The sequence below is a fragment of the Rhea americana genome, unplaced genomic scaffold (genome assembly GCF_003343005.1).
Source record: "Rhea americana isolate MKP2758 unplaced genomic scaffold, rheAme1 scaffold_82, whole genome shotgun sequence".
Lineage (NCBI taxonomy): Eukaryota > Metazoa > Chordata > Aves > Rheiformes > Rheidae > Rhea > Rhea americana.
This window is the reverse complement of record NW_028187001.1, coordinates 1,480,001-1,504,141: the sequence shown is the minus strand read 5'-3', so window position 1 is coordinate 1,504,141 and position 24,141 is coordinate 1,480,001.

The window sequence follows — 24,141 nt, the reverse complement described above, 5'->3', positions numbered from 1 at the left end:
CATGCTTCAGTGGGAACATTGTTTCATTAAAGAGGGAATTGAAAACTGAATACAGATTTCAGGACTTGACCTCATACGCATATGGTTATTTCACATACATTTTCTACAGCACAATAAAAAATAATTAGGTGTAGACTACTTTATAGGAATCAATAACTGACTTGAAAGAGTCAATACTCCAGAGAACAATTTATACCCATTAACCTGAGTCTGTCTGAAACATCCTGTTCTCTAATCATTAATGCTTAAGTAAATGAAAATGAAGATTGAAAGTAGCAGCCTTTTCAGGTGCATTTGCTAAAATGTGGCACTTCTGAAAGACGCCACTGTCTGATCCTAGAAAAAGTGCTATTTAAATACAATATGCCATAGTGGCTGTACATTGCCACTTAACCACAGCAAGGTAATTTTAATTGGAAACATACTAGGTTGAAAATTCATATGATGTATATTTGTAAAGGATCCAATTTGCCAATTTTTTTTGCCTGCAGCTATATCACATTCAGTTTTCCTTCARTCTGAACATTATCTTCTCCGTCTTTTGATCTACTCAAAAGAGCAAACAATTTGCTAAAGTGGGAACTCATTTGTAAATGTCAAGAATATTTAGATCAGTTGAGAACACCATCACATTTCATAATAATACTTATCATGCTTTTAGTCATTTTGGGTCCAGCATTTCGAGTTATGTATAGACCCAAACCTGCAGAGAGGCCAGTGTAGCCAGAAACTTCTGGTCTTTAAGATTCATTTAAAACAGTGGACATGGCTGCAACTTCATTACATTACATTTAAAATAGCACCATACCAAGTACATTGTTACAGTTGGCCAATACATCAGTGTAGTCTTACTTGGCATGATTTACAAGAATACATAGGACAAGAGATTTCATTTTTTTTTGATTCATATAAAATGGTTAGTGCAAAATTTGAATTATACTGTTTGCTAGCTTTCGTAAGGAAACAGAGCTTTTGGTAGTGTGCTCTCTTTTGCCTATGTGACTCGCTCCTGTTGCCCAGCAATCCTGAAGCTTGCTGATAGAGTTCAGCAAAATTTCATTTTGGCTGAAAATAAAAATTTCAACCTTCTACCACCATTCYATTCTTGGTATCTAACATTTGACATAAATTCTATTATCCATTTCCGCTCCCTCATTCAAGCATTGCTGAGACTTCATACTTTCCAGACAAGGTAATTCCTTGGAAAATATTATTAAGTTCTGAAGGGACAAAAAATGAAGAAGATAGTTTAGTTGCAAAGGTGATGCCAAGTAAATCAAAATATGGTGTCAGTGTCCTCCTTAAAAGCCAAAAGCTCACCTTGTTTGCCTGGATGATTCACACATAGCCAAAYGTTTCACATTGGTTATAACTATAAATGCCTGTGGGCTCTGTGCTGCTAGTTTTTTCTGTTACGCTGTCTCCATCCTGCCTCTGTCTAGCTAACCTGGCTGTGCTGAGAGGTACAGACAGGTTTCTTTCTAATCACTTTTGGTGGGATTCCTCTCATATATCTACCGTATCTAAGAGTGATATTGAGCGGCCCTCTGAAAGTWCCTATCTTCTTAGGGTACTTAGTACCTACTTAGGGAACTTAGATGACTGGCTTAACCTTGACAGGTTGCCCTAAGTGACTGTGATGCTGTGATGGAGCACAGGAGGAAGCCATCTGAGGAGAAAGCAGGCATTGGACTGATGTCATTTGAAGATGTGTAGGAGTGGAGAATTTAATTTTGTACTTACAGAATCATTTCTTGGTTCCATTTTTGCCAGAGACTACTATGAGGCTTAAGAAACAGATCCAGTAGCAGAAAAAGAGGCTTAAATACATTTATTAAAAATTCAAAAGAAAGGAAAAATGCTTGAATTGCTCTTCTAACCTCTTGATATTGCTAATGAACCTCCCTATCAGGTTAAAAGTGACAGATACACTGAAGAAAAAAAACCTTCATTTTTTGCACTGGTCTTGGTCACTCAGTCTCTCCTTAGGAAACTTGGACAGGGGAGCTGTTTGCTATGAAATTTGGCTGGGTTTCCATACAAGAGACACAGTTCTGAGCCTCCTGAATTCTGTGGCCTTTATGTCATGGATTTTAGAGCCAGCAAGTTATTGGCAAAAATTAGAATTTAGCAGGATATCCAAGATAGGGACAATCTCCAGTGTAGAAGATGGATTCATATATTGCAAATTTGAAATCTCTTCTGTGTGTCTGCCCTTTTATGCCACTTTTGTAGAGAAAGTGTTGTACCCTACCTGTTAGTGATTTTCACAGGGTTTGTGAATTCTCTAGATTGCATTTTCACAAACATCTCTGTCTTTACTGTTTTATCCATCTAAGTACAGATGCAGAATGAATTTGAGCCGTTACCTGGGATTTAGCTACAAAAAGGTCTTAATTGAAAGCACAGGTAATTTGTGATGTGTAATGCTTACATCAGAGGACAGAACATTAGTATGAAATTGCTGAGGTCAGTCAGTGTTTGAATGCTTATTTATAAGAATAATGAATGCAGGTAGGAATACATCTATTGAACAGTTTGTGATCATACCACAGGCTGACATTTTGTTTCAGAAAACATTCATTGAATTACTTGGCATAGCAACGAAGTGACTAAAAATCAAATTATTTGTGGATACAAAGCAAAAAATTCTGTAATCTTGCTAAATGTGTGGTTTACTGTGAGTCATTCATTCAGTTCTAGTCCAAAAAAGAATTTTATGAGATAGTGATAGAAAACAACACAATTCATGTGGTAGAACAGGAGTTAAAAGAGGTGGAATGAAAATTACAGGCATATGTGCTAAAGAACTCCTACAGTCTGAGATTCTAAGATCAGGAATACTGAAAACTGCTTATCCCAGGCTTCTTAAGTGAGTCCTTTTCAAACTGGATGTTTTRCAAACCAAACTTTCACTTTACATTGACATCAATGTCATCATTCCTGTTTTGAAATTCAACTTTTGGCATGTTTTTGATTGCAAGAATTTCACCTGTCTCCTGAAATTCAGATTTCCCATGAGATTTTTGCATGGTTTCTCACAATCATTGCTTGCAAATTTGGTACCCTCACCATGTGACATGTTCTGGGCCCAATTCCCCTCCTATGTTAGTTTTACTCCAATTTCAGATAATTATATTATGAGTTACCTCTGTGAGGGGKAGGCAAGTCTTGTGCCCTGGAAGGCCTGCTGTCCCATTGGCATTTGTGTATTGAGAGTCATAGGCTGATGAGCAGCTTGACTGGGAGAAAAGCTTATGTCTGTGCAGACTGGGAAGATTTTCTTTCAGCATTTCGTAGCAATGGAGAAGTGATTCAAGCTGGTTCAGCCAAATCACAAATACTCTSAATTCCCCCAGAAAATGGGATTTCTCTGGCTCAGTTTTACTGAGAATATGTCCTGGAGGGACTCTGCTCACAACGGGTGTCTCTGTTTTCCAAAACAAGGGAAACACTTGCAAGTCAGAGTTTACTCAATCAGTGTAGCTGTGAAAGAAACTATCCCTGTAGTGAGCATTACTCACAGCTTTGTATTCCCCAGACTGGGAAGCCAGGTGAGCTRTTCGCAGCCATGCTCCCGTGGGGGAGCAGGTCCCAAGAGATGCAGGCTCATCGCTCCCACCCTCCTGGGCTCAGCACTGCATCGTCCTGGTCTCATTGGACTGGTTACCTTCCCAACCACCACAATGTCGTACTTTGTCTGCGTAGTGTGTTCACACAGACTGTGTTCTTTTGTTCTCCTCTCTTTTGCAGCAAGGTAATGCTCCACGTTACCTATTTGGCTATCAGATCCTAAAGGGAGACAAAACACTTGCTTTATGAATCACAAGAGAGTAAGGCAAGGCCAGTATAACGCCTGCCTTACTCCAGAGCTTAATTATCTAGTTTACCTTGGAAAACTACAAATGCTGGTTCCTTGTCTCCATTGGATAACTGATGAATAGCAGCTACTCTGCTTCCCTTTTTTTGGGGGGACAGTGAAGACATGGCAAAGGAGGGAAATTTATTATCTAAGATATTTGTCCTCTCAGCTGGAAGAAAACACCTAACTACCACATTTGGAGATTTTAGGACCATTTCTCCATGTTATGGTGTTAAGTTTTATGGCTTTGGAGGAGCTAGAGTGAAAACTATTCTTGCCTTGTGAATATAAAAGAAGCCACTGGAGTGACTAAAGTCTGATCACATATTTCTGTTGCATATAAAAAGAAAACAAGGAACAAAAAGGTAAGCTTACCTTTTTCCCACGAGGACAATGCCAGAGGAACATCAGCCTGATGGTAGAACTGGCAGTTAAAAGCTTTCTCCAACAAATTCTTCTTCTGTCATCGTTTTCCTTTCCTGAGATGGGTGTTAGCCACTTTGATCAGATGGCTTCRTGTCCTGTGGTCTTTAATCCTAAATTAATTTTGGATTATGTTCAGAAATCCAGACCATAGCCCCGGCTTTTGCTCATGTCCTGACAGTTGTTGTTATTGGTCTGGCATATTCCTAGGCAGATATACAGATATTATATTTACTAGCCATATTTTTAGGACTTTGCCTCTCCTGTATACAGTCATGACAGAATCTCCTCTCATATCTGTACTGGGGGGGTGGCAAATATTGCATCAGCCACATTTTCCATTACATGCTTCTGTCCAGGCAGGAAGTTACAATGTTCTGGAACAAACATTCACGGACACTTTGGAGATGAAAGATGAAATCTTTCCTTCAATGCTTTTTCTTCCTTGCATTGGTGAGGCCTTTCTGTCCTCACTGCTCTGTGAGAAGGAATGGCAGAACACTGAAATAGGCTAAGTACCCATCGCAGGTTTTTAGGAACGGGTTCGGTGTGTAYGTCTGGGATGGCGTAGGTACAGGCTCGTATCTGTCACGGCAAATGTAGAGTAGCTTGAATGTTACAGAGGTGTCTTACACCTGCYGAAAACAAAAGATTAATTAAACTTCCCCGTTTGACGATCTAATCTCAGAGTAAAGGTAACCTTACCTACTCATGGTGTATTTTATTTATAAACACCTGTGATATTTGCTTTCACTGTAGTGAAAGCAATAATTTATTCTAAGCTTAATGCATACATGTTAGATAAAAAAATGCATATATTTTACAAATACAAAACGGATTTGGATAACGAAGAATGTACCACAAGCTCCAAAAAAAGTACTTCTCTTTAAATCAATGAAGAGAACAAAATGTTGATTATTGTTTGAAATTCTAGTGTTTTTTGAGYCAGATGTCCCAAGTATTGCTTTCCATTGTCATTTATTCTGTTTTGCCTGGAGCCACTAGCCCCTTTTCTTTGTCAAAAACCTGTCTTTCAATGTTCTGTGGTATCTCTTTATAACAGACAGTGTCACCTCACAGCAATGCCTTTCAGTTGTCCAAATAACTATCAGTTCTTTTCTGCATTGTTTTCTCTGTTTGGGTTTTGGCAGTAGAAATAAAACTCAGTCATAACAACAATAATAATAAACCTTATCCTTGGAAAGACTGAGCAAATTCTTTAATAGGATAAGTCATAAGATAGCTCATTGAGAACTACRTCTTTCTTAGACTTAAGCCATGTAAGTTAATTCTTCTTTCAGACCAACTTTATTCTAGCAAGGCTCTAGTAATGCATTTCTTTCTATGCGCACCAGTACAAGTGAGAGGGGGCACTTAGATCATCATTAATGTTTATACACATTARTAAAATGAGTTCGATTTGGGAAGATTTTCTTTGCTACTTACATGTTCCATCTACCAAGAAGATATGAGCATGGTCTGATACATACTTCATACAGATCTCTTCCCTGTTAATAGTTATCTGATGAAATTACCTGATTCTTGTAGATCTTTTTGAGGTCAATTAGCCAAACTCCCTAATAAGAAATGCTGAGAATTACTCTCCGGTTCGAGAATGGGTCCATATACACATTTCCATGTATATTCACATACAGGAAAGTTACTGAACAGCTTGAGCAATTTGAGCACTTCTCAATCTTTATTCATCTCTACAACTTCTCTGGGGTGGAAGGAAATGTTGTTTTTATAASCCAGTTCTTACTGTAACTGTCCTCATTTTACAGAGGGTAAGCTGTGGCACAGAGGTCATGTATTAATAAAAATAAGATCAATTTGCAGCAGTATATTACTTCAGGTARGTACCATTACTATTTAATGGATAAGAATGGCAGTCAGTATTTTCTCGTTGTTTATTTAACTTAGTGCAAATATTTCAGCTCAATAGCCTGCATGCAGTTGTCAGTCTAAACTGTTTCTCAGTAAATATAAGCTCTGGTAGTCACATTAGAAGTTAATGGTTCTTCAAATGTGAAAATAAAGATAACAGTAGGCTTCTCTCTGTGGTTATGACAGCATCATTTGTTCACTAGAGGAAAGAGTTTATTGGTATGCCTATTAATCTCATATGAATGCTTATGGTGTAAACCTGTATCTGGGACCACACAGAAAAGAGAAAAGCTTAGTTTCTCCAAATAGGAATTAGCACATACAAAACATTCGTGCTGCACTATAACTCTGCACACAGAAAGGATGAGAAAATTCAAAACATGCACACATCTTCATGGCAGGTGTGGTCTGTTATATCAATGTATTATCATGTCCTGCTTTACCAAGGGAAGCAAATGAAAAAGTAATAGTTACAAACAGTAAATCAGCATATTATACAGAGTAAGACCTATGTGAACTTGTGGTAACTGTGGCAAGGCGGGGGCGGGAACAGAATTTTATAGGGTAGCTGTAAGCACAGTTTTCTTCCTTTTCCTGCAAAGTTTTGTTTTTCCTGGAGGAAGTGTGGGGACACCCCACTGCACGTTGCTAGGGGTGGAGAGCTCAAGGGCATGAATGAGAGCACAGGCATCACCGTTACAGGCCAAACTAGGGCCCAGCAGCCCCCAAAGTGCTGCCTCCAGCAGTGCAAAAGGAGGTGTTGCTGGGGAGGATATGCAAGCTCAGCCACTTTCTGTGGTCCATTACCCTTAAACTCCCCCAGCATCCAAAATTACYGTGCTAGGGACGTCATAGGGTATCTCCCTGCCTAGTCCTTCTTGTATTCATTTACGGACTTCTTGTCCCCCTGCCCTAAACCCTTCCTTGGTGTGCTGTCACTGTCCACCTCCACAGCCACTGATGGCAGCAAGCTCCAGAAACTGACTAGCCTCTGTATAAGGAGTTTCTCTGGTTTGTTTTAAAACAACCTTAGATTAGTTGCTTATGTCCCCTAGCTCTTGTGCCATGAGATTTGGTGAGCAATAGCTCTAAGCTCAGTTTATCTGTCACCACTGAGATTTTTAAAACTTCGTAATTATAGAATCATTGAATCAGTAAGGTTGGAAGGGACTTCTGGAGATCATCTAGTCCAACCTCCCTGCTCAGCAGGGTCACCTGGAGCATGTTAGACAGGCTTGCATCCYGGCGGGCCTTGGAGATCTCCAGAGAAGGAGACTCCACAACCTCTCTGGGAAACCTGTGCCAGTGCTCTGTCACTCTCACAGGGAAGAAATTCCCCCTCACGGGCAGGCGGAACTTCCTGTGCTTCAATTTCTGCCCATTGCCTCTYRTCCTGTCACATGGGACAACTGAAAAGAGTTTGKCCCTGTCCCCTTGACACCCTCCCTTCAGGTACTTGTMCACATTGATMAGATCCCCCCTCAGTCTTCTCTTCCCCAGGCTRAASAGGCCCAGCTCTCGCAGCCRTTCCTCGTAGGGCAGRTGCTCCAGCCCTCTGATCATCTCTGTAGCCCTWCGCTGGACTCTCTCCAGTAGCTCCATGTYTCTCTTGTAGTGGGGAGYCCAGMACTGGASRCAGTACTYGAGATGAGGCCTCAGCAGGGCTGAGTAGAGGGGCAGGATCACCTCCCTTTAGTCACATCTCTCACCAGTCTTCTCCTCTTCATCAAACCTCTGCCTTTTAAATCTCTCTGCAAAAAGCAGCTGCTTCACAGACCTGATTTTTGTAATTGCCCTTCTCTGCACTTTCTCTAACTCCACTCCTTCCTTCTTGAGATACGAAGATCAGAACTATGCACAGCACTCAAGATGTGAGCCTGGATTTATACAGCCACAGAACTGTGGCCTTTTGTATTATTCTCAGTGTCCTCCCTAAGATATTCAGTATTTTGTTGATCTTTTTGGCAGCTATTATWTAGTCAGTCAGTGATTTTGCATCCCATCAATGATGACTCCAAGATCTTTTTCCTGCTAGATCTGGGTTCAGCATCATGGAGGTGTGCTTTAAATTATTTTTCCTTAGATGTACTACTTTGTATTTATTTACCTTGAACTCATCTGCCACTTTTTTTGCCCAATAGAGGTTTAGAACTAGAGTTACTTGCCATTAACACAGCATTAGACTACTAGAAAGAGCTTAGTATAGTCTGAAAACTTTTTAGTTTGTGCTTCCTTCTTCAGATCATTGACAAAGATGCTTAATAAAACCAGTCCCAGAACTAGCCCATGGAGGACCCACTGCTGATTTCTGTCTGTCCTGAAAAGTCTTTGTTTCCTATTTTTAAAGTAGTTTTCAATTGTGAAACAGATATTCTTAATACTTTTTTTTCCTAGAGTTACTAAAAGAATTAAAACAAAAAGTTAATACGAAATGAATAGTAAGAACATCAGCGATTATGTTAGGTAGCCTTTAATGATAGCAATAAACAGCTAATGGCATTATTCTACCTCTATCAGGCACCTGGGAAGGGGAAAGAGACGATGACTTAAGATAGCTGTTCTCCCCATTGTTCTGTTTCTTCTCTTTATCTTGAAACAAAGACACTTGGTGCTTGATACTCTTCCATATCACTTTGGGCTGGCTCTACAGTCTGTTTTCCTCTGTTCATGGAATTGAAGAGCATTGAGGCTCAACACAGTGATCATAAAGTAATGCAAAGTTAACATTAAAATTGTCCATTTTAAATACAACAATAGTTAGGAACATCACAGTATACAAATTCTCTTATTACATCTGAGCACCAATTACGAGATATTACTGCAGTCATTTTATTATTGGTTTGTGTTTTAAYGATTATTTTGCTTTTAGCACTGACTTCCCTGTGGAGCACACAACGTAAGTGCTAGTCAACAGTACCCTGAATGGTCCAAAAACTCCACCAAACAAATCAAGAAGTAGTAGACAGGAGTCTGTGGTAGGTCCTGAACTGATCAAGTGTGCCTGCAGAAAAGAGCCATAAAAGTAAGTCCATTACCACACTGATGTGAWTAACATTGTTTTATTTTAAAAGTAGAGAGAACAGGAGAACCTGTAGTGTTTTGATAACTAAAAGAAACCCCTCTATTTCACTGATTTCCCTGGTAGATCTGCATAGATTGCAGACTCAACTAACGGTTTTCATTCTAACAGCCTAGACCATGTTTTACTCARCCATTATCAGATGTCCTTGTCAGTAAGGATCAAACAGTTCTTCTCTTCTGGGTCATAAAAAAACAAGGGCTTGTTTTGTTGTCTGTGTGAAAATACAAGTTTTCCTGAGACTGGTGTCACTTGTCTGGGGCTCCTTGCCAGGAGGGCATAAGGTAATATGCARCAAGGGAACTTCTCCCCTTTTATCATGAACTTGATGGTACCAGCCTTCAGAATTAAACTTGCAGCTTAGCAGAATGCTCTGAGATCACAAAAATTACAGAGAACTGTTTTATTTAGGTCTATCACTTCAGATGAAAAATATGTGGCTACTTCCTAGTCAGTTTTTCTTGAGAAGTCTTTTGGCAGTAGATTCAAAATTCAAGATGGCACTTAAAGTTCTCCCTTTATCCTCAATCTGCTGTGCAGAATGGCTCAGAGCAGTCCCTTTCTTTATGATGATTTCCTTTTTTCTCCCTCAACCAGATCATCATGGCTCTCTGCAGGTTCTCCTCCTTTCTCCCAGTTCCATAAYTGTGCAGCCTGAGCTACACAGAACTCTGGCCCAGTACTGTGTGGACAAATTTGCCTTCTCTTGTTTTCTGGGATTTGATTTATTTTCCATCTGTAAAAGTTCTTCTTTGGGTATGTTTCTATTATTTTCTGAAAATTAGTGGCATCATCAAGCCTAACTTTCCTGAAAATCATATTTTTGAGATGGTTTCTGTACCTTGCAAATCATATTTGTAATGGTTAATGCATGCACATCTTGCATAGCACAATATTTAGCTGTCCCTTGACTTTTCAGACATCATCTGTGCCACAGACTTGGTATGTAGGCTTCTCCTGCTCTCCCTAGGCACCAGTCTCACCTTGTGATGACTTTGGAAGCTCCTGTCCTTCTAGTCTGCTGTGTATTCATGAAGTGCACAGCACTGTCATGTCAGCTTTATTGAAGGAAAGTTCACTGTTTTTAGTATTTGGATGTCTTCTGGAAGAAGACAAAAGAAGGGAAGAAAAAGAGTATGCATACATCCTTAAATTTCAATTAGTAAGGCTTAAGAACTTTAAACATGACATAGAAAATCGAAAAGGGGGTAAATAAATGAGTTATATATGGAAAAAGTGGCTGAAGACAAATACTGTTAAACTATACATAAAGATATTGTTAATTAGTATTTTCTTAGAATTGCAACTATAATTGTCATAATCTTTTTAATGAGGAGAAACGCTGAAAAAAAAATTGCATAATATTGTTCACTAACAGGAAAATTAGATATATTATAGGTAGAAAAAAATTGTTGCAGTTCTAAGTAACTGTTAATGTCACATTGCTCACGTACTGAGTAGAGTCAAATTTCTATTTTGGTGGGAGGAAAGAAGATATCTAACAACTTTTATAATAATCYGGATTATTTCATGCATCTCAGTTCTTTTATACATATTAATTATTATGAATCATTGGTTTAAATGTAGTAAGGAAGAGTGGCTTTGGGAAAGTACTTGTTTTAGAAAATGTCATTGAATACATATCTTCTAGCTGACCAGAATGTTTACACATTTCACCCCTGCTTTGAGAAATTATAAACAAAAGATATTACCTGTTGTCCAGAGGCCAGCAAGCATCCTGTCAGCTCTCACAGCTTGATTTGAGAACTGATTAGATGAAGGAAAATTGCAAGACAACAGGTGGATACTGACGAACTGGCTGGGTATATGGACCTCATCCAGAAACTGTTCACTGCAGAATGAGTGAATCAGTGACTACAGTACACTTGTGGCTTCTTTAGTAAAAGCATCAAGAAACCACTTAGAAAAGGAACATTATAAAGAAGAAYATGAAGGAAGACAAGGAAATCATTTTGAAGGCATTCAAAAAGAGCAAATTTGTAAGAGAAARCAATGTAGAAATGTCAGTGAGATGGAAATAGGACAAAAATCTTAATTAAGTGATCAAGATGGACACCATTTATGGGGCACGGATAGGACTGTGAATCAGCTGTGTAAGAAATACTGGGCAGTAAGAGTCTTTTCTAGTGGTCATCTATCTTAATTGATTTTCATGCCTTTACACTTTTCCAGTGAAGGTGGAGGTGGCAAATTTTATTCTTACTGACACAATGCTTGTTATCTGAATTTTTAAGTGTCTCTTGGGAGTAACCCCTGGAGCCTGGGAACAGGGTTGGGGAGTGAGAGGTTAATCACAGGTTGAACAGCATGTTACAGAAGAAAGGGCAGAATTCACTGAAAGAAAAATTGATGGAGTTGTTTGTAGCAGAGAACTTGTGGAGAGAMTGTGAAAAAGTTTTGGCTGCAATAAAGTTCAAGCAAAGAGACAACGCAAAGAAGAATGTGTCAGGAAAAAGAAGCAGAAAGAAATTGGGAAGAGGTAGTAGACTATGAAGATGTCAGTGTAAAAGAAGCAACTTTAAATTTGTGTTTTCTAAACAGGATACGACAAAAGGAAGAGTATGAAGTGGCTTAGGACTAAGTGCAGGAACTCATCACCAAAAAAAAAAAGAAGTTAAAAAAAGATAAGAAGCAATAAAATCTTAGAAGCAATAAAATAACTTAGGAGGATAACCAAAGGGAGAGTTGAGACATAAAAAACAAGTACAGACAARTGTTTAAGTAGAATGAGTAGGAGTGCTGAAGGCACACAGAAAAGAAGGTAAGAGCACAATACCTAAAAGCCTTGGTATGTTGCAGGCTCAGAGAAATGATGCTCGGTTTTTGATCTCCATGTTTCTGTTCTCATGAAGTATGTTTTCATACTAATGTTTCCCAGATGAGATGATATCACCAAATTCTTGTTCCTCCAGATCTCAGAGCCAGCTGAAACCCAAATGCCTGAAATACTTGATATGATGGTACTTGCAAAAGGAATGATTCAATACTAATGCCATATTGAAAAAGATGCTTGAGCCAAAGTAGTCTTTTGTAAAAACAAAAAAATACCTCATTAATCTGTAATCATTCAGAGCTGTGTAGTCTGGTAGGACTCCTGATTTCATTGTGAATGATCAGAAGGGGACCTCTGTAGAAAAACAACCACCTCTTGCAGTGACCTGCAGCCAGAACTTCTCAAAGAGGTATTAACAAGTGTTACGTTGTTTCAGAGCACTGAAATCTTAGACTATCYTGAAATCTACGTATAGTCATTTTTAGCTCTCTTATGGGAAAAGAATCAGTACAGTAACACTAGAACAGCACATTAAAAGCTATTGTAGAGGCTCTTCCTCTGTTCTCAGGCTTAATGGGAGCCTTACTTTTGGAAAAAAAAAAAGAGAATTTGAACTTTTAAATGAGTCTTTTGGAAAAAGTGGCTGATACGTGAATATCCATCTTGTATACAACATGCAAGTTAGCCTGAGTGTTAAGAGTTCTCCCCAGCTGTGTGGAGTCACAGCACAAAGAATCAAGGCTGAACTAAGCCTTGGTGTTTTTAGCTCTCTCAGCTCCTGCAGCTCTTGCTACCTTACTGGGATTTTCTGGTGCAATTATATCTCTGACAGGCATCCATTTTTAATACAGATGAAATCTGTTGTGACTTTTTTTTCTTGCTTTAACTGCCCTAAGAGAAAATTGGCATGTGTAGGCTCAGTACATAATGTCTAGGATGGCAGCTTGCAGTGAATTCTGTTTTCTTTTACTCACTGGCTAGCTATACAGAATTGTAAGGACACGAGGAAATTAAAACTGTAACCTGGAATGTGATATTTAATAAGATGAAAGGCAATTGATGCTTTTGGTGGAAAACAGCCCAGCCTGAATTCTCATTTAGGGAATCTCAGTCACTTTTTATAAGTAGTCAGACTAAGAAAATGATATGCTTTACTATATGTCATGCTGATGATTGCAAGTAATAGTAGACCCTGAAAGTGACAGCCTGTGCTTATATCTTATTTCACACTAACATATGGCGCTCTTGGATTTTGACTGCTACTTTGATTGCTTTTGCCTTCCAAATAAAGATCTTTTTCACTACTGAGAATCAAAATAATCTTCTTAGGATTTGAATGTCAGAATTAAACACACTGTGGCTCCCTATCCCCTCTTGTCACTTACTGCTCTGCAAGTGTCTTACCCCTTCCCTATCATAGTACATATTCTATACTTTTTAGACTCTTATATTTGCTGTTCCCAGCTGATTCTTTGTCTCCCATTCTACCCCATTTTCCCTCTTATTCTGTTCCTCTTTTCTTCCAGATCCTGTTCCTTTGAGGATTCTCTTCATTCTCTCCCTTTCTACTCCTTCCTAGTTCTTCTTCCTATCCATTCTCACTTGTTTACACTGAATCTCTTTCATCCTCTTCTCCAGTTCCTCGCTATCAAAGCTGGAAATCTCCTCAAAGTGYGCTTTCATGGCTGTTCAGATTCTCTTGCACATATGAAATGTATCATATAACTGCATCAAACCTTCTGCCTCTGCTGCCTGCAGTATCTTGTTTGTAAGGCTGGACTTTGGGAGCATGCCAGAAAATTGACATCTGCAGCTGGAACCCACTAATAGAAAAGCAAAAATTGGCACTTATTCAATTTCTAGGCTTCCATAATGAAAAAATGATACATTTCCTTTTCTGATGAAATGAAAACATCTAATAGCAGTACTACACACTTTAAAAATGCATTGAGAAAGACCAAAGCTTATCTAGTTCTATCCAAATTAATTTGCTACCCCAAACACTGAATGAAAGCAATAAGAAAGAAATAAAAGATTAGACTTTATTATGTATGAAAACAAAAAACTCTTGAGTCTACATTGTCATGAGACTTATAAGCAAAAGGTAAGTTGCAAATTACCTAGTGGCTCCATTTTGGCTGGAGCTGCTAGGTTTATTGAAGTKATTTTGGATTATTTCTGTTAAGAGGATAAAACTTATAGACTTGTCTGCTCAGACATTTCTTTGCTGTGGTYTTATTTACTTAGAAAGAGTGGGCAAAGCTCATTTCCCCAGAAGAGCAGCAATTGTGATGGTAGCTGGTCTCTTTGTTCTGCAGCTCAAGCCGTCTCCCTGCCAGTGCATCACAGAAAACAAAGCTTTCTTACTCTCATTTCTCTCGCTAAGAATCGAATCCTGTCTCTTGGCTGTTCACTTTGTCCYTTTCAAATATTTCTCCTGTTCTTTTCACTCACACTGGCTCACCTACCACGAGACTGCTTCTTCTTCTCAGCATTAGAAAACTAGGAACTCATCTGAGCAATGTTACTCACTGCTCAGGTTTGCATGCGGGTAGCCTTGGGGCCTGCTGCAGCTGCCTGTTGTTTCCAGTATTATTTACCCCCACACTGAATTTTTTCCCCTTGTTTTGCCTGAACAAAAGAAAAACTCAACACCATTTTACAGATGCTGAGCTGTCAGCACAGAGCATATGAGTTGGAGCTAGGACATTTTACACAGCCATGCTCAGAAAGTTGGATGTCCTTGGGACGGATAGACCTCCTGCAGGTGTTGCTCCATTATGTGTTTACTGTCAGTAAGTCTGACGTTTCTAAGAAGTGCTAGCCCTGCTCCCCAGCTGCATCAGATCTGATGTGTGCCAAACCATCAGCTATGTTGTGAGGGAGTGGTGCAGTCCCTGTAGGTATATTTGTGTCTCAGAGATGGCAGAGAGAAACACAGGAATCCAACAGCTGTGGTGCTACTGACATGCCTCCAAAGTTAGCATTACAAACTAACTAGTAACGCCACTGAAGGCTTGAGAGTGCTCCTTGTGCAGCTCATGAACTTTAGTACTCCACTGCTTGCAAACTGTTAAGTTAATCAGGTATGTGCATTTAAGGCTGCTATCTGTCTCAGTAGTGTCTTTTCTCTCGTTAGTGTATTTTAGAACATTTCTTACTGAGGCCTATTTTAGCGCTATACTCATTTTGGATGTTCCACTGAGGATGTTAAAAGAGCCCAGAACATGTCTTGGTTCTGGTTGGTTTTGTTGTTCATGGCTGTTTCCAGGATATGCAGAGGTAATCATAGTGTTACAGGGTTAAATGAAAATAAATTCAGTTTTTCTAAAGGGGTATCTCTAAAGTGCTTCAGAAATTATTGTGGCTGACCATGTTCATTTTCATCCTGGAAATAATGATTAGCTGAGGTGCTGAGTCAGGAGCAGCTAGGACACTATGTACCAGCATGGAATGATAGGCTACCTAACTTGTATCAGAGTTCTTGRAGAGAGGGAGAAACATAAAACAGAGAGTATTTACAAGATACAATTGGGAAAAAATCAACAAGATGATATGGGYTCCAGTTTGTGCAGTAATCTGTCACACAAACATAATGAAGTTGTTAGGACAAACCATGTGAAATCTAGCTTTAAGCTAGGTGGTACTTAAACACTTATTATGTCCTGACTTCTGCTTCCCTGCAGCTGCAGCTCCCATTCGTGCAAAGAGGAAGAATCAGAAAGGCAATTAACAGGGATGGGAGAGGAAGGAGTGACTGTAAGGCTTTTGGTGAACTCTTTGCAGTCCTTTGCTTTCTCCACAGGTTTTCTAACCACCTTATTCCTAARATAGCACAGGAGGAGACAGGCTGATTGTTATGTGCAAATTGCAGTGATAGCTACCCACATCACTGCTGATTCAGTGCACTGGTTTGCCTAGTACTTTCCCTTGGCTGGGCCAGTGTGAGTTCTCTTTTGACACAGGATGGGCTAGTGGACTCATTGTAGCTCATCATAATCCCATAACTCACCATAATCCAGGGGAAAGTATCAGACCAGAGGCTCTCCCAATAACACTTGTGAATACTCCAGGCATGCCATGTTCCTCACAGCTTGGGAGAAGTGATGGCTGCAAGAAATCTTCAAACCCCAAGCCAAGTAGCAGCTTATGGCGGGAAAAGATGTTTATGGACTGAGCAAGAGCTTGGAAGGACTTGGTCCTGGAAAATATGCTGGCATCCTGGATTAATTCATGAAGACAATCCAAGCTAGTGTCTGAACCGACCATGAAAATGTATTAAGTAAAACAACCAAATCTGATTGTCCAAATGATAGCCCCTCTTTCCTGCTTTCCCTCCATCTGTTCTTCCACTGAATCCCACCCTGCACCCAATCTCATACCCATCATCTTCATGCTGGCCCACTTCAGATCAATGTGAATAGCTCTCTAGTAGTCAATAAGTTTCTCCCAGCAGCAGCACCCACTTAACAGTCCACCCAGAAGTGATGTACATCAAACTATATCATATAGTCACTCCATGTCTAGGTGAGGGCCAAGCTGCTTACTCTGCTTGGCAGATGTGCAGTGCTGGCTTTGCAGCATGCAGTTAGTGCTGAACACACTCTGTAAGAAAGATGCTTCATCACAAGGAAGGAGATGGTCCTCCTCTCAGCTTCAGCACGGGAAGCCGTGAGAGCTGAAATGCCTCTAAAACAAGCATTTAAAAAGAGAGTTAGAGTTGTCAGGATGTCTATACTAGAATTATGAAGGCACTATAGGATTTGGCTGCAGAGTGTCCTGGGAACTATATGAGGTAACTGGGGTAAGGAGAGGAGCTGGATTCAGTCCTGCCAGTGGGCACAACTTTTTTTGACAGTTGATCTGCCAGGACCAGACTTTCCTTACCACACGGAGAATGAGAGAGAAAGGGACTCTAAAACCATGTGGTTTTGCCTTTTCATGATCTCTGTGTCAGGGAAGGGAAGGAGAGGTGTGTCATTAGCAGAATATTCACGAGCAGCCAGATTTGTGCCCTGATGTGGATAATTACACAAGGTGTTTCTTTTAAACAGCAATAGAGGAGCTGGGCCTGACAGTCTGCATGGGATGTCTGTGCCAGCCATACCCCAGGGAGCAGAGCCCTGTCCAGGAGTCACCCAAAAAGCTTGTGCTGGGGCATGGTATCAGTGACCAGGGACAAGGAAAAGTTGACATGATACAGGAAAGCACCTGTACAAGAAAGGCAAATCTAGATGCCACTCCTACATATAGGAGAATGAATGTGCCTGCCATGGTATCCCCTTTGCTTTGGCTATTGTCCTCCCATAGTTACAGTGAAGTCACTGCTTACTTTCACAAGGCACCCGTGCTGCTATCTCCCAGGAGGTGCCCAATGAATCTTTGTCATATGAATCTGCRGGAAGAATCAACATTTTCCAGAAAGGTTAAGGTACTTGAGGAACTTAGATTTGGCAGTCCTTGGGCATCTTTAAAAGGTGAGATGGGCATGGCACTTATTGCTTTCTCTTGAAAGAACTTGGCTGCTAACTATGTCTGATACATGATATATCATTGGCTCCCTCAGCACTGCTTTATTATGGATTTCTTGTGCTGCCATGAGTTTAAGGATCCTTCAGTGCTAAGCCAGTCTCAATGCTGAGTGGTCTATGTTGCACTGATCTGCCGTATGAGATAGATCTGGTCTTYGGAAAAAATTAATTCAGAATACCTACTCCATCACTGGATGTCTTGATGTGAGGACTTATTTCTTCAACAGTCTAAAAGTGAAATACATTAAAATTACAGTGCTACAAGCTATTTTAGCAACCAAACCCATGCCAAACACTAAGATCAGTTCTACTTGGGGAGACATTCAAGTTGCAATTTTCTCTTTACTAATGGATATTCATTCTATCTCTCTGGACAGTGATTGCTGCAGCTTATTCTTATATCTGGTCATTGAAGGAAMTAAAGCTTCCTTGCTTCCTTCCAYGTATGCATGTGTGTGTATGTCTTTCTGTCTATTCCACTCTAAACTTTTGAACTACAGGCCACTTTCAACTCACATTAGAAAACTGCGTAGAAATCTTACACATTTAATGAAAATAAGCAGCCRGATACGAGAGACAGACTGTTGTAATGCCTTTATTGAAGATAGGCTATGGTTTAACATCTCCATCTAACGCAGCCATATGGAACAGATGTCAGAGGAAACTGGACAMCATTAGCTCTGTTGCTCACATAACGATTTGTTTTCCATACTAAAAATCTGCAAATTTTAAGTGTCAGCAGAACACGGATAAGCTCTTTCTTATGAGCACCTACACAGGGGATTTCATTAGAAGATGGTTCCAGGCAGTTGATAAGCTGACCTGCACTGGAGTGATATTAAAGGGTACCACTGTAAGCCACCTTCTGACATTTCAGTTTAGTCCTTGGGCAACACTTAGTCTTTTTGACGTTGTCAGGTGGCATTTCAGATTAACATTTCCTCTGAGAGCAGTTATATTATAAAGACAGAATTACACCATGCATAGTATAGATGCGAGATCACTTTGGATAAAATTCCAGTATAGGCATCTGGAGCCAGATGATGTGATAAGTTTAGGCCAGGTCCAGACTATTAGACAGTAACAGAACTTGGCAAGTTTCCTGCCCTCTGCTCCTCTGCTCTATATCTTGTCTATGCTGACCTCTCCACCAAATGAGGGGAAAAAAAGTGACTTCTGTTTTGCAGCATTTTCTTCTCCTGCTGTTTCTTCCACATGAAGATGGGAGATGGGAGTTTGGAGAGCTGCACCAGGCAGCTTGGTTGGAGCACCAGGCAGGCATCACAGTGGGAAAGCCCCTCTACTCACTGCTGTGCCAGGGCCAGACTATGGAAGAAATCAGCTGCCCCACCAAGGGTGCTAGGCAGGATTAATATTTACTCAGTAGCTCTGCTTATTTCAGACCCAAGAACTCAGTGGAGATTCCCTGGTAAACAGCTCCGACAGGTGTGTGATCTTTGCCACTTACACACATCTGCTGCAAAATGTTTTGGTAACCGTTTCAAAGCATCTTCAAACCAGCTCCCTGCTGTTATCTTACTTTTGCCTTAAATTTGGAAAAGTGGTCATGGGTTTTAAATATAATAAAGGTTCAGATACCTCTGTAACCCATTTCCTTCACAGATAACACAGTGACAGCTCCTTTCTGCTCAGAAAATCAGCAACCCTGCACAGTAGAAGGGAGCACTCTTTCAAGTGCTGCTTGCTGGTGATGCTGTGCCTCCGGCACCACCACCAGACACCCAGGGGGGCCTCCGCTTTTCCCAGCYGCACACTGCCTCTCTTGCACTGCTGCCAACGTCAGACATAGGGCTCTCATGTGCCTGGGTATCTTAAAAGCAGTTCAGGTAGTAGKAGAACAGAAAAAAACTCAGTGTGACTCTACGCCAAGGCAGCTGGGCATTGACTAGCCTTTGCTGACTCTTTTTTCTCACATGTTTTTACTGTCAGTAACTTCTCTCCCAGAACCACTCATCTTTCTATCYCTACTGTTGTCTTTTTGCCAGCATGGCTTAATACAACCCCACCCCATCCCATAGGCCTCCTGTCTCGTTCTTATTTCTCCTACATGCTTTTCTTTTCTCAGGCAATGGGAGGACAGATCCCTTTCTCCAAAATCATCCACCCTTGCCTGGTGACAGCAATGCTTTCRATAGATTAGTCTCTGTCCCACTGATAGGAAAGTCCAACTCTGCCTATGCTTTTTTTCCCCCCAGTTGCATTCTTTATGCTTTTCTATCCCACTGATAGAGCAGAAAAATCCATGCCTTGGGATGTGGAAAYGAATAGGAGAAAACAGCCAACGCCACGGTGCAGGCATCTAAAAGCTCATTATGGCTAATGTTTAAACACCAAATATTTTGGAAAACTTCTGTGCAACCACAAGGGCAGATGTTCCTCATCATGTTGCATCTGTACTATGGCCTTCATGTCAGGAAAAAAAACTACTTCTTCTACAGGATATCTTTATCTAATTACTCATCTGCCTTACTACTTGGCACTAGCAAAGAAGATAAAGACCTCCTGTTGGAGAGGTTTTCCTTTAGCATTTTTGTCTCTTTCAGATGGGGGTTGTTACTCACTTTCTGCATATTGATCTTCTTATGCCTCTCCACAATGCGCATGGAARGTTACTTGTGGCATTTTAAAGGACTAGCCTAGCCACTGCTATGGATTTCTGAGAACCYGATTACAACACAATTTGTCACAGAGTTTTCGCTGTTTTTGTCCTTTTCCAAAAAAGTGATCTTTTCAGTTCAGCTCTACCAATAACTTTTTCTTATGGCCTTACACAAATAAGATTTATAAATAATCCCCCCAAACCACATGTTCCTATTTACATATGTACACTTACCAGTACCTTCTGTCTCCGATGGCTTAGCTTTCAAAGAGATGTGTCAGCTCTTCCTCACAGAGACAAATCCAGTTTAAATTTTACTTCCATTCAAGGCTTACTTCCTTTCCTTTTTTGCAATCCTGACACCATCCTCTAGGGAAAAGTGATTTGGCATTTACAGAGCTATGTTGTCAGAGTGGCCATTCACAGGCATGGAGGCAGCTTTTCAATATGTCCTTGAATTTACRTGTTTTATTCTTCCCATGGAAACATTAAACAAATTGGGTATTTCATCAGTCATTTAGATAGAAACAAATCTGAGTGTTTACCATGTATTGACTGAGTAACATACTCTGGATATTTGTTTCTTGGGCAAAGATACTCCTTTCTGTAAAGACAGAAAAGCAATGAGAGCTTAATACCTATTTTGATAGGCTTATTTTATGCTGTAAGGCCAGCATCATCAAGCTTTCTTCCAGCTAAAGAGTTCAGGTACTGCTGACTTCTGCAGCAGTAGTGTGCAACCTGATATGAGATACCTATCAGAGCATTTGAACCATTTCTCTCCTAGTTTGACATCCCACACAACGTTTCACGTTTCCTAACATAAATCCTAGCTAGCTTGTTGAAAGTTGGCCCAGAGTACCCTACATCAGCTGCAGTCGTAGTAATGAATGACATAATCACCAAGACCTTCTGTAAAGCAATTTTGATTTGCTGTACAGTGTGTGCAGTTGTGTAAAATGCCTTAAGCAAGAGATGAAACCTCTTGGTAAGTTATCTGAAATTTTGCTTTAATCTTAAGTGATAAAAGAGGCTGAAGATGCTGTTAGTAGCAGGAAAGAGTACAGAGAATGGAAGAATGGAAAAAGAGTTTCATTTTTTTGGCCACTTTATCTTAGGAACATATTGGGTTATGAAGGATTCTCTTGGGTTAACGTCAGTCCTCTGCTATTCCTGGTAACCATGTTAAAGCATCTCATCCCTTTTACATTGCACATCTCAAAGCTCATCCTGGAGAGTTGCTCTGAGCCTCACTTGTCTCTATGGCTGGAACCACCTCATAAACTCCAGCCTAAGTTTCTTTGCTACTGATTTATAASCAAGTATTCCTGGGTCAACAAGAAAAATCATCCCTTCCATATCTCTGTTCTATTACTAGTACTCATCTCTGTGATATATTTAGGCAGAGTTATCATAACCCTTCACTTATCTGCACTAAAGCCACCCAGGTCTTCTCTTGTCTATTGTGGCAGTTTTTCAAACTTCTGTTTTTTAAATATTGATGAGTTGAACTGTATGCAATATTCTAGATGGAGTCTTGTGGAAGCTTTCTACAGCCTCTTTTGAAAATCTCTTGCTCGACTTGTCTTATGATTGCATTTGCTTTTTTTCTCAGTTTTCATGGCACTGAAGCATCCTGTAACTGATAGATATACTCAGATTTTTCTTCTGTTTCTTTTTCACTCATGGTCTCCTAGTAGAAGTTCCAGCCATGACTTTTGAAATGTACACTCTGTTTTTTGGCACAGCTGAATTTCAACTCCTTTTTGTGACTCCAGCTCTCAAGATCATCAAGATCTYCTGTATGGTTTCCCAAATGTTCTCATAAATAGTGATGGCCTTCAACAATTTGTGACCAGTAAATTTCATTGAAAAAGTGCCATTGATGTGTCAAGTCAGTTGTGAAAATACAAGGCAGGAGAAATCTCAATAAGTTTTTATGTCTATCTTTGAAGACTTCCCTGGTAACCTCYCAGCATGCCAGTATTTCCCTTTTTGATATTACACAAAGTTTTTTCTCTGAAATAACAAACAAGCAAATAATAAAAGCAAASAAAGATGGAGAAAAAGAAACAAAAAAGCCATCTGCTTGATCACCTTATTCTGGTATTTATATTTTCTTCTCCAGCTTCAGCAATAGATTCTGATGTAGGACAGGTTGTCACTTATTCCATGGAAGTCCAGATGGATAAGATCCACTATGCTTAGAAAATCAGTYTCTTACCAAAGAAAGTTATCAATGTAGAGTAGCACAAGCCATCTCTGATAGCTCATGTTACATTTTATCCTGTTTTCCATTTGCTTATGTGGCTTTAATTATTTTCAAAAACTCAAGATTAGCCCTGTAGCTTTGCTTACTACTGAAGCTGCAATATTTGCCACTGTTGCCCAAGTGATTAATCTCCTTTCCTCTGCTTTTCTCCATCTCTGTCTCCTGAAGTGCTGCATTATTTGCTGTTCTTTATCATACTGCTCCTTATTAGGTAGATTTAGTAGAAAATACTTAATATTCTGTGTTCTTTTCCCTCTTCTTTTTCAGAATTTTGGAKTGGAAATATTCAGGCCCCCTTATTTCAGTTCATGGGTTTTTCTTCCAGATCTGTGCAGTAATTTTCATAACCTCATTCCCATTAGCTGTGAGTTCATTTAGAGCCCTTAATTTCTCAAAAAAATTTCTTTTGGAAGTCAGAATCCTTAATTACAACATTTAGGTTTGTTTATTCTTCAATTTAATTTGACTTGAATTATCTAMGTTCCCAGAATCCCAGAATATTTTCTATAGCCAGTAATAATTAAGACCAGATAAAATAACATTGCCCCTAGCTAATGGCAGAATAGGCACAGGATTTACGTATTGAGAGTGGTAGGCAAGCATGGAGCAGATCTGTAAGTCTGCTTGCAGATGATGATGTGGAAGTGAGGGATGTGATTATCTAGAGGGAGGGTAAAAATGGAGAAGACAAGGAGAAAACTTCATTAATAAAAAGACTCAGAGAGAAAGGTGAGGCCCATAGTCTGATCACAATATATTATTGTTGTGGGGAATAAATGACAACAAAAGCTCCATAGTAAGTATTTGATAATAAATTGAGCAATCCTAGATGACTAATGATTCCCATCGATAAGACTGAAAAGCTCTTGACAACAAGTAGGGGCAGCACACATTCCCCTATTAAATACACAGAGGAGAAAATTCTGGTGCAATTCTAGCTTGTGAATATATATCACAAGTTGTATAATTGTTGCTCCCAGAGTAAATCCTAGGGTAAATTGTAGTTGTTAATGTGGAATTACAGATCCTCAGCTGCCTTAAAACTGAGGAGTGTGAGTTATTGGTCACGGTCTTGAGGAGCTTAACAGAAAAAATAATGTGCCTCAATTTGCATTACTGCACAGGTTTGCATTTGAWCTCAACAGCTATGCTCAAATCCTGCCCTTTCTCTGTGGGTTTTCTTCTGCAGCCTTGCTCTTGCTATTTAGTCAAAACTGATGGCTGAACACATCAGAATTCAGAGTGACCAGACTTGATGTCTAGTTATCGTATCCTAGAAATATAACATTTGATAGACTGTTCATAGCTAATTAATTAGTATTCTAGTTTGTTCTTGATAGCTCAAGGAAAATCACTATGGGTCTTAAGCTGTCATGGTCAAGAATACAAGTATTTCACGAGATGGTAAAAAAAAGAGACTGATGTCTCTCTGTCAGAAAGCTTTTTCTTTTCAAATTATTGACAAATCTCCTGCTTTACCTTGCTGAGAAACAGTCTGCTCAGGATTATGACAATGTGGGGAAGTATTATTGCTTCACAGCAAGTTAGCTTGCATATTAAGAAGCCTAAAGCAGTCCATTTTTTTGATAGTTTACATATTAAAGAATCTAAATTCTGAATTTGCAATTATGAATTTAAAGATACATTCCTTCAGGCAGTGAGTTACTCACTTT